This window comes from Lissotriton helveticus, chromosome 5_1, assembly GCF_964261635.1.
Source record: "Lissotriton helveticus chromosome 5_1, aLisHel1.1, whole genome shotgun sequence".
In the NCBI taxonomy this organism is placed as follows: Eukaryota; Metazoa; Chordata; class Amphibia; order Caudata; family Salamandridae; genus Lissotriton; species Lissotriton helveticus.
Genome location: NC_136065.1, coordinates 661,059,311 through 661,071,606, shown reverse-complemented (window position 1 = coordinate 661,071,606; position 12,296 = coordinate 661,059,311).

Here is a 12,296-nt window from a genome sequence, read left to right as displayed (position 1 = left end):
CAAAATCAGGGGTGCTTTCAATTGACAGGGTCCAACAGAAATAGACAAAGGACCAGAAACAGGGTTATGAACAGGGGCGCCCGAAAAACCTACTGAAACGTTTGTTGAGCCAGACAAAGGTGCGCCAGGGAGTTTCGCATGTATAATAGAACTTTTTGCTGCACCAGTATCCAACAGAAACGGTTCGACTATACCTGATGTTGCTACTGCGACATAAGGCCCACTCTGATCTACTGGAACTGATACTACTCCCTCTCTTTGTCCATGGCTGTCCTAGTACTCACTTTGCTGACCTTCCTCACTAGCTTCATAATAGTCTTCAACATGATACTGTGGAGACCTATTCTGTTGGGCAGATTGTCCGTTTCGCTGGTCGAAATAATTAGAAGGGCGATCACTCGTCTGCGGAGGCATAGCACCTCTTCCTCGACCTCTAGAATTTTGCAAAGAACTACCACGACCTCTCTGAGCTGCCGCAGCATTATTTTGTGCCCGAACTGGACACTCATTTTTGTAATGACCTTCCACTTTGCAATAAGCACATTGATTCCATTGGTATTGTGGCCTTTGAAAATTATAATCCGTTCTTTGATATGACCCTTGCTGCATGTTAGTCTGATTCGTGCGAGGCGGATAAGCTTGCTGTAAAAGTACTTTAGTTTTTAAATCTTTCGTCTTTTTATCTGATTTTTCCTTCTCTTCTTTATCCCTATTTTCATAGTACTGGGCAGTCGCAAGTATTTGCGCAGTCGTAGAGACAGCCCACGCACTTTCAGAATTCTTTAATTTACCACTAAGCTCTGGCAACAGATTGTGCACAAATTTATCAACAAATAATCTCTGGCCTCCTTCTGTGCTCATATCCTGACCACTATGATCCACGAAAGTCTCCTCGAATCTTGAAAAAGTCGGAGACGCTTTCGTCTTTCTTCTGTTTGCACGCGGACAATTTGTCCCAGTTAACGCGCAATGCTGGCATCAAGGTTTTCATTAAATCGATTATTCTACCAGGCAAATTAGCAATTAGGGGTTCTGGTTTGGAACCACCTATTTGTTGACCATCCGCTGCAATTATAGCTGCCCAGTCACCACCTAGGGCAACTGGATGATTCTCTTTACGAATTTTAGCCCAAATTGGTTGTGGTACTACATTACCAAATAGCAGATCTATGTCAGCAAGATTCAATACACAAGCGTCAACTGTTTGAGCCAACTCTTTGTAGTACCCTGCAGGATTTTTACGCGGATCTGGCAAGGCCTGTTTCACTGCTAATACTTCAGCTCGCTTCCATGGAATATGTATCCATACTCTCTGGAATTGGGCCGGAGCGGCTGCAATACCAAGGTTTGCATTAGCTTGCACAGCTTCACGCCAAATTGGTGGAACCTCTCTCATTGGGTATTGACGATTTTGTTTCGTACTACGTTTCTCTAACTCTCTCGGTGAACGAAGGGATGAGTCGGTCCTATAACTTAGAACCAGTTCCATCGCTTCTTTTATATTTTGTCCAACTATCATACCTGCAGCAAACTCTTTCTGAACATTAATTAATTCTTCTAGATTTGATTCAGGGTCATCCTCTTCCAATTCCTCACGTAGAAGGAAACACATTTCATCGAACACATATCGTTGTGTCGGTTCATTCCATTGCATAAATGTATCTAATACATCTTGTACATTATATCTTCCAACTTTCGAAACCCATCTAAGAGCAGTGGAATCTAATATTCCTCTTTCTTCAGTACTGGGAAGCTGACTACGTCTCTGCACAGAGTCAGAGGTAGGAGTCTTAATCAGAGTTTTATAGAAGGGAGATAGAATATTGGAGACAGAATCAGTGATTCTCCGACGAACAGAAAGTGGAGTCATAATATTAGCAGAGGCAGTAAATAGAGTAGCAGTTGGAACAGATAGATTAGGAACAGTAGGAGTAGCAGGCAAAATAGCTTGTGAACTAGCAGGTGTGAGCGACATAGGCATAGGTAAAGAAGCCGGCAACCCTGGAAGAGGGGTTGTCGAAGGAACATTAATATTGACCACAGGAGGTACAGGAACTTGATTCAGGGGAGCGGGAACAGGGACACCAGGTTGTCCAGCAACCGGTAATTGAACATTCGGTATAGGTGGAGCCGTAGCACCCTGTGCATACGGTGGGGGTGATCGTAACAAGTAAGACAACAGGGGATCCTTTTCAGGGTCCTCTACTATCTTAGCCGTACTCGATGGCAAAGCAGGATAGCACTTGTCTATCGCTAAATTACGCTCTCTATTGGCCACCTCCATCGCTTTCTCAGACTCGTTGAGTTGGAGCTGCTTAGCAGACTGTTCTAAAGTCAACTCTTGCTCTTTCTGTTCTTTCTTCAACTTTTTAATTTCTCTCTGTTTAGATTCTTTTCGCCAATAACGGAAAGAATCAAACATTGCCGGCCGGGCTTTCTTCTTAAACAACCTTCTTTCTAGATTATCGAGAACTTCAGGTTCAAAACTACCATGTAGTGGCCAACTAAGGACACCATCTTTCTCTGTGAAGCGGATCCATACCTCGTTATAAGAGATAGGGCCCACACCAAATTTGCAATATAGATCATAAAGAGGAGTTCCAATCGGAGGAACCAAACACGAGTCCTCTAACTGGAAATCACTGTTGCAACTAAAACAAGACAACATATAATTTTTCCGACTTACCATTTTATAATCCGGAACACAGAACAAACAAGACACAAACAGAAAAGATGCGCACTCGAACCAAGAACTTAGGCCTACCAGAACTGACAAATGTATCGATACCTGAACTGAACAGAATGATTATCGTAACCAGAATAACCAGTGATAATCTTACAGAACTGAACTGAACTGAGAACTAAAAGGATTATCCAAACAGGAGCAACCCTCACAAAATACTTAACTGAGGTACTGAAGACGTCACCAAGGAGAAACCCGTCACGTCTCGCCGTACTGAGGACTGCACCTCGGGTCCAAGACAGGGCGACGGTCAAGGCAACGGACCACTGCAGCCGTCTGAACGGGAACCCTCGTGGAAGAGAACGTCGGGGCCACTTTTGCGATATGCCGGGATCGATGAAGTGGGGCGCCTCCCTCTGAAATCTTCACACGAAGCTCCTCGAACTCTTCAGGCTTTTGGACCGGTACCGAATGACGTCGCCCCACGTTGGGCGCCAATTGGAGTTCTGGACTTTTTGGTTCCGTCCAGAGGTGTCAGGGAAAACACCCGAAGACCCCGGAGTTCAACCTGTCTCGGTGCACAAACAAACAGAAACACGGGCTTCTCGATGGTGGCGTCAAAGACCAAAGGTTTATTACTGCAGGGACACAGAAGTCACAGAAACTGCACACGGGCAGTGTCTAGGAGCCTGTTCAATTTGTACAAAGAGGGTTGTTCCTTATATACTAAATATTCTGCTCGGGGCAAATTCTTTACATGTTACCACAGTTCTAAACATTCGTGTCTTAAACAATAAATATTTGGCGTTGCACAGGAATCGTCAACAGTATCTGATGTCAAAACATTACGAATGAGGGGTTCCCACTATTCCATCATAATCCCATGTCAATTTCTCATTCAAGACCCGGACCGCCTCATCGTAAATTTCGTTACCTCCCCCTAATAAAGGCCCAGAAGGAAAGGAGCAGAGCCAGGTGCAGAAGATAGAAAGACAGGATAAGAGATGTTTGTGGGTCGTAAATGGGCACGGTTACCAGCTTCGGCCGCCTAATCATGATCAGGCCAACGAACACAAGAACCAGTATAGCAGGACTGGCCTCAGGCTGGGGAGTCAGCTCTTGCCGAGTCATGCTGCCACAGCGTTGCTGGCCTAAGGTGCACGTGTCCCTCGCAAGGTGAATCGCCGGTTAAAGCCTACGTGTCCTTTAATGAAAAAGAGGTCATTGCGCGTCCATTGACTATGTGAGGGCAAGGAATACAAAATGGCTTCCGTGTTCTAAGATGGATGCCACGGGTAGAACAGAAATGTGTTTGTAACTGGAGTGCTCTTGCTCGTAGCATGGCGAAAACACCAGGATATACTAAATGGATCATTTGCGGTTCACTGATACCAAAATTATGTATTTACGACAATGTTACAAACACGAATAAAATCGTCACGGAACCTCAGGTGGGTCTCGAGGGGCTTCCTCTGCCCATGCGGAGGCATCTGGGGGGCTCCCCAGGGGCAGGAAGACCAGCAAACGTCCCCATTCTCAGTCTGCGTCTATTGCACCGACCACGACGTCGAGAGGGATGACTGCAGTCTGTTCACCGTCTCCCCAGGGCTCTGGGTCGAAGCGGCGTCGACGCTCGGCGTCGAGGGAACTGAACAGGCCGCCGTCGAAGTCTCCGATGACAATTTCGTCGTCGTCAAGTACTCGACGTCGAGAGGCCCGGCTTCGGCGCTCGCCGTCGAGGCGACACCGCCGTTCGCCGTCGGCGAAGAGGAGAAGGTCGTCGTCGAGGGGATCCTTGACGTCGAAGAGAAAATCGCCGTCGAGGCGAAGATCGCCGTCGAGGCGTAGGAGGTCGCCGTCGAGGCGAAGAAGGTCGCCGTCGAGGCGAAGGCATTTGCCGTCGAGGGATAGGCGCTCGCCGTCGAGGAGACTAAGCTCGACGTCAAGGGGCCGACGTTCGCCGTCCGGTCGACGTTCTTCGAAGCTTAGACGGCGTAGAAGGAGTTCTGGCGCAGGGAGTAACTCTGACAGGCGTCAAGTGTCTTTGGGAGGCTCTCCAAAGTCCCTGCCTAGTAAGGAGGGCGCGGGCTCAGTGTACTCTGTTGTGTATACCCCTGCTAGGCCGAAGACAGTTACGCCTCCTCCTCCTCCGAGAGGGCTACATCCGCGGGCTCCCACCCCGCCTCCACTTCCGCCGCCTCCTCCTCCTCCTCCTCAACCTCGGCCTCAGCCTCAACCTCGGTTGCCGGCTGACAAGCCTCCTCCGATTCCTTTGAGGTTTCGAACCAGGTCATCAGCGCGGCCGCTGATGTCTCTCTTTTGGCGGCCCATGGGTACTGTCATGGGATCAACCAGCGACGCCACACCTGGCTCAGGCTCACGTCACTCAAGCCCGAGGCCCAGCAGCGAGTGGCCAATCTGCCCTTCTCAGGGGAAACCCTGTTCGGCAAGCATGCGGACGATGAGATGGCGCATAAAAGCGGAGGCAGAGACTCTGACGGCTGTGGGCCTGGAGAAGCCCAAAGAAAAAGCCTACCGCCCGTTCCAAAGACGGTTCGGGGCACAGGGAAGAGGGCGAGGACAGGCTTCGGGACAGCAGCAACAACAGCAGCAGTTCCGGAGGCCTTTCCAGAAGCGCCAGAAGGGTAGAGGTCAGCAGTCATCTACAGCGAACAAGGGCGCGGCCGGGTCTCGACCCTGAGCAGTTACTTCCCCCCCCACATCCGTTACCCGCTCCGGTGGGGGGAAGCGTTCAATTTTTTCTGGCAGAGTGGAAAAAAATTACTCAGGACAAGTGGGTGCTGAATATTGTTTGCAATGGATACAGTCTCCGGTTCACCAGCCCGCCTCCATCGATTCCACCGGTCAGCTCGCAGTTTCAACTGCGCGAGCTCCAGGCGAGGCAGATATCCTGTTCAGGAAAAGGGCGATAGAAGATGTACCTTTGTCTCAAAGAGGAAGAGGTCTGTACTCCCGGTTCTTCCTGGTTCGCAAGAAGGACAAGAACGAGTTCAGGCCCATTCTGGATTTGCGGCAAGCAAACAAGTGGATTCGCAGAGAGAAGTTTTGCATGCTGTCGTTGCATCAGATTTATCCTCAGTTGCAACAGGGAGACTAGCTGTGTGCTATAGACCTACAGGATGCATATTTCCATGTGCCCATTGCACACAAACACAGGAAGTTCCTGCGATTCCAAGTCGGCGCCAATCATTATCAGTACACAGTACTGCCATTCGGGCTGAAGTCAGCGCCCAGAACATTCTCGAAGTGCATGGCAGTGGTAGCTGTACACCTAAGGAAGAACAAGGTGTTTGTCTACCCGTACCTGAACGATTGGTTGATCAAGGCCTCCTCCTTCTCGGAAGCTCAAGCGCACTTCCGGAAGACGTGTGTTCTCTTGAACAAGCTGGGGTTGCACATCAACATGTCCAAGTCTGTCCCGACTCCGGTCCAGTGCATACAGTACTTGGCAGCCTCCATCTATACGCTGTCGGCAAGCGTGTCTCCTTCGGAGGAGAGACAATTATCACTCCTTCGGAAGGTTCAGGCTCTTATGACCGCTCCATCTACAACAGTGAGGACGGTGTCTTCTCTACTGGGGTCGATGGCCTCTTGTATCTTCCTCACGCCACATGCACGCCTGCACATGAGACCATTGCAGGAGTGCTTGGAGGATCAGTGGGATCAGAGGAAAGGATCTTGGGACGACAAGATACGACTGTCTCTGCATGCTCTTCAGTCTCTGAAGTGGGTGTGTTCAGCGGAGAATCTACTCAGAGGGGTCCCCTTCCACAAGGACATTCCCACGCAGACTCTCGTGACGGATGCGTCGCTCCACGGCTGGGGGGGCGCACTCCGGAGACTTACAGTTTCAGGGGACGTGGTCTCCGACGAGGTCCACGTACCACATCTATTTCCTGGAACTCAGAGCTGTTCACTTGCACTGAAGGCCTTTCATCCGTCCTTCCGGACCAACTCTTTGCTTGTTCATACGGACAATACGACCACGATGTATTACCTCAACAAGCAGGGGTGGGCGAGATCGCACACTCTGTCGCAGGAGGCGCAGGTGATCTGGCACTGGCTTCTGGCCAGAGGACTGACGATAACGGCCACCCATCTTCCAGGTGTGCAGGTTCAGGCAGATGCACTGAGCAGACTGATTCAGGAAAACCACGAATGGGTCATAAACGACGAAGTACTAGGAGAAGTCTTCGCAAGGTGGGGGACTCCAGACGTAGATCTGTTCGCCACCGCCGAAAACTGCAAATGCTGAGACTTCGCCTCCAGGTACTACCAGCCAGGGACGCTGGGGAACGCGTTATGGATCAACTGGTTGAACAGCTTTCTGTACGCTTTTCAACCCCTTCCCCTGATACATGCGGTGCTCATCAAACTGTCCCAGTCCAGGGCGCGGATGATCCTAGTTGCCCCGGAATGGCCCAGACAGTGGTGGTTCAGGGACCTGCTTCACCGGTCTCTCCTTCCTCACATACGGGTGCTGTGCAGGCCGGACCTTCTCACGAAATTGGGGGGGCAGATGTTGCACCCCAACCTCTCGTCTTTGAGTTTGGCAGCATGGCTCCTGAGATAGTGCAATATGGCCATCTGAATCTACCTGACGATTGCGTGGACATACTGAAGGAGGCTAAGCGACCTTCCACTAGGACTTCTTATGCTTACAAGTGGAAGAGATTTTGCATCTGGTGCAAGTCCAAGAACTATGACCCGACGACATGTAAGGAAGATGTCATCCTTCTATATCTTCTGCATCTGGCGCAGTCTGGCCTTAATGTCCTTTCCATTAAGGTTCATCTTGCTGCATTGACTGCCTACAGGAAATGTCCTTCACAGACTTCCTTCTTTCAGATCCCTGTGATCAAAGATTTTTTGGAAGGCTTGAAGAAAGTGTTCCCTCCTGTCCGGCTTCCTTCGCCTTCATGGGAATTGAATGTAATGCTGTCCAGATTGATGAAGGAGCCTTTTGAACCTATTCATAAGGCTTCGTTGCAGCACCTGTCCTGGAAGGCGGCGTTCCTCGTGGCCATTACATCGGCCCGCAGGGTGAGTAAATTTCAGGTGTTGTGTTGCCAAGAACCTTATACTGTATTTCATGCTGCTAAGGTTGTTATGCCTACTCACCCTACATTTCTTCCTAAAGTTATATCTGACTTTCATGTTAACCAGACCATAACTTTGCCTACGTTTTTTCAGAATCCTTCCTCTCCAGCGGAAAGGTCCCCGCATTCCCTGGATAAAACCAAGGATATTCGTAGGTCAGACCAATTGTTTATCAATTATGGATCAGTCAGGACGGGTCTTGCTACCTCTAAACAGTCCATCTCGAGGTTGATTGTGTCCTGTATACAATTGTGTTACAAAAAAGCTAATAAGACCTTAGGGGGTAAGCCTAAGGCTCATTCCACCAGGGGCAAAGCTGCCACGACTGCTTTGCTCCGTAATGTTCCAATTGCAGAAATCTGCAAGGCGGCCACTTGGAACTCGGTTCATACCTTTGCTAAGCATTACTGCCTGGACACTGATGCCAGGGCAGACGCTCAGGTTGGGCAGGCTTCGCTTGAAATCTGTTCGCACAATAGTGGTATTATTTCTCTTTTCTCCACCGCCGCTTTGGTGTGGGGATGGGCTTGCCATTCTATTCACTAGATTATGACTATACACAGAGATCCCCTACTACAGAAGGAGTAGTTTCTGTCCTGTAACTCCAGTTCTGTAGTAGGGGTATCTCTGTTCTAGTCATAAGCGCCCGCCCTCCTCCCCGGTGGAGAGGGATTTTCATGTAAGGAATGCTACAGGTCTGGTGTGTTACGCCTTCAAAAAGAACTGAAAGTAAAAGGGACCTGCAGTGCATTCTGGGATTCTGTGAAGTTCTGGAAAGTTCTCTTAAAGGCACAGTATCCTGTTTTGAGCCACATAATGGCAGCCTATGGGGCTTGTCTGTCCGTCTTCCTCTCTATCATTCCAGAGGGGTTTTGCTGTTAAAGCAAGGGAAATCTGGACAGGCTTTGCTGTTTGGGGATTTTGGGTGGAATTTCTAGTTGAAGTACTGGACAGTGTAGCCTGTGGATATAGGCTGCATTATCTGGCTTTAATTCTCTCTTAAGTGTCTGTGCAGTTCTGCATTTTTCGACACCTTAAGTGATTATTTTTGATTGCTCCGGGGTCCACGCACATGGGCGGGACTATTCACTAGATTATGACTATAACAGAGATACCCCTACTACAGAACTGGAGTTACAGGACAGAAACTACCCCTTCTCTCTGATATGAGACTGTAAAGGGTCAACCCTCAACTGACAGCTAATTTAAAACCGCTTGGATTCATCTTCACCCCAGACCTCTGCTTCAAGTGACACATCACCAAATAAACACACACAATGGTACCAGCCCTCTCCCAATCACCCAACTGGATAAAGGCAACATCCATCATGGTAAAGCATTCACTTCCCTGAAAGACATTCTACAAGCTACACTGTGTCTTATCAAATACTTCAAGTTCGACTATATCATGCCAACACTGACGGAACTACATTAGCGCCCCCCCCAACACTGCATTATCTTTAAGACTGGCTGCATTGCGCACAAGGGCTCCAAAAATAGTATCCCAGTATTGCTAGCTGGAAAAAATAATCAGCTTAGGCAGACAGCTCCACACCATAAATTAGGACGTTTCCATACAGGAAAAAGACTAGTTAAAAAAAAAAACCTGGTCTGTTTCATCTATGCACCCAGGTTCTGGAATGACATCTCAACATCAGAAATGCCTCTTCTCTCCTAAAATGTAGAAAGGAACTGAAGACCTTTTCAGGGATCAGTACCCTGTAGATGCCATGAACAGTTTGCCCTAAACATTGTGCCAAATTGAAAGAAGTCATTAAACAAACCTCAGGGCCTCTACCCCTCTTCAGTGCATAGCTGTTATCCAGCTGGGTTTAGTATTTTCAAATAACTCTGCATACATGTTCCATTCAATGTGCACTTGAGTATATAAAACATTATTTAACTGAAATACATGTTGAAATGAGTACGAACTAAATGTTATTGGGAATGTTTTGACCCCAATAATCTTCAGGAAGTCTCCTGTTTACTTCATGAAATATGTGGGATTTCCCAGAAGACATCTGTCCTGTTTCTTTTCTTCAGTCTTGCAGGCAGATCGGGGGCCCTTTGATAACTACAATCACTTATCTGTCTCTCTTCTGGAATGGTCCCTGTGGAATAGTAAGTGGGCCTAGTTAGTCCTCTACTGAAAAAGAACTACTTGATAAGAACGGTTTTAGAGAATTATAGACAAATCATGTTGGACGTTTTTTAGGCAAACTCATTGAGCGTGTGGTTGCAAACCAGCTTTCCAATACCTCGAAGAAAACCTTCTACACTCTTGTTTTTTTCCCAGCGCAGGGTACTGGAACTGCCCTCGCTGAATTAAGAGCGAAGGGACTCTGCTGCCCTTATTTTGTTTAATCACTCAGCAATCTTTGATATAGTGGACCATTTCATTCTCTTAAATCTACTTTCTGGCATTATCAAATGCACAGCAAAACTGTGGAACTCTCTTCCACAAGCCCTTAGTGATCTTCAGGAAAACAATAGTTTTCGGAAAGCATTGATCAACTTTTCATTCACTAATTTTCTACCTGCAATCTTCCTAGGGATAGAAGTCTTTTCAGTCTTTGCCCTTTGGAGCTCCCACCTTTTTAGCGCCTTGATGCCTTGTGGTAATTGTTCGCAGTATAAACCCATGTCATTTAATTTCACATAGGCACCTTGATCAGCACTGTCCTTTGTGCTAGGTGGATTTAACCTGCTACAAATCGTCATTGTGGTGTTACTGGGGGTGAACATAGGGGGCCGGAGTGAGGGGTGGGCAGATTCAGTTGTAGTGACTAGTTTTAGAAAGCGGTGTGGACGGGTGCCAGTGTCCTAGATATTTGGAAGTGGGTAAAGGTGTACTGTGAGTAAATGATAACATGGGCGTCCCTGACTGGTGATGTTTATAGCATGTGTAGGAAGCGCATAGCTTGTTCATGGGGGTAAGTTGTTGTTTCACACCTCCTTCTGGAAGTGTGCAAATAGGGTGGCCCACTGATGGGATATAGATTGTCTGTGCAGCTGTTGCACTGCCTCTTATCAGAGAGCTTCTTCCTCTACTGCACCCCATTTGTGCATTTCTTCCCGCCATACTTCCACCTAGGGGACTGTAGGGGAACTGTGAGTGTGTGCTTGGCTAGTGGAAGTGCCAGGTCCACGAGCAGGTGCATACGTTTTGTTGTTTCTTGCGCTTAAATATGCCCAGAGAGCATACTTCCCCTGTGTCAATGTCTGGTAGCTCTTTGACTTCACACAGTGTGGTGTGGATCGAATACCAATAACCGTGGAGGGTAGGACCGGACCACAGAATGTGCATGAGGGCTGCCTCAGGAGCTCGGCAGCGTGAGCATTAAGCTGTGTCTTGGTACGTAACAGTGTAACTGAGCTGGGGTAAAATAGGCCCTAAGAAGTATACATAATTGCATGTCTTTAAAACTAGATCTGCTGGAGACCATTTTGAGGCGCTAGAGTGCCCAGTCCCTTTTCTTGCTGTGCAGTAACCTCCTGAAACCATTTCCCCACTTTTGGTGCAGTGCTGTGAGGGGGTTGGTCGTCAATTTGCAAAAGGCCTTATATAACCAGGTGATAAGTGGACGGATGGTTCCCATAGTTAGGATGGTCTGCAGTACTGGCTACACTGTAGGTTCCCCCTCTGAGAGGTCCCAAACGGTGTGACACGTGAGTGACCTTTCTGTGCCGGAGTAACTGCCTTGGCTGGATGTAATTCTCCTCGGTTAGTTGGTTGAAGGGGAGGAGATGGCCTTCGGCAAAGAGGTCACTCTTTGTAAGTACTGAGTTGTCTGTCTGACCCTCAAGCCCCCAGCAGTGTATAATTCAGGGTATATAGTGGGGGGGGTCCCTCGGGAGAGGCGGTGTATCCTGGTTATGCATGTCTTTGCTATCCCCACCTTCAGGGGCCAGGGGGGATGTGGGTAGAACTTTAGGTAGGAGGAAATGCCGGATCGTGAATATCGACAGGGGCCTGAGCTCGGTGCAGGCTTAATCCAGTAGTGCTCAGCCATCCAGCATGACAACCATTGGAGTTGTGGTGGAAGAAAGTGTGCCTCGAAAGAGGGGTTGCCCAAACCTTCCCGGTTCGTCGGCAGCTGTAATTTGGCAAGTGAAACTAGTCTGCCTGACTCCCCAGGTGAGTGTGCTGAGGTGGGAGTCTAGTTTCTTAAAAAAGGAGCACGGCAGAATAAGCGACAGGTTCGAAAAATAAATCCACCTTGATAACTGCTCCCTTGTTAGCCACTGGTCTGCAAAACGTCCAGGCATTGGTGTTTTGTAATTGCCTGAAGCTTAATGCCAACAAATTGGAGGTCCTACTCTGTGGGGATGATAGTTCTTTGTTGGGGCAGTTCTCTGTTGCCTCTATCTTTGGTTAGTCGTCCTGCAACTAAAAGAACATCTTTAGGAGCCACTATTGATTAAGGTAGCTCCATCTCTTCCCAAATCAACACTGTTTTCGACTTGTGTTTTTATTTATTAAAAAAGCGGA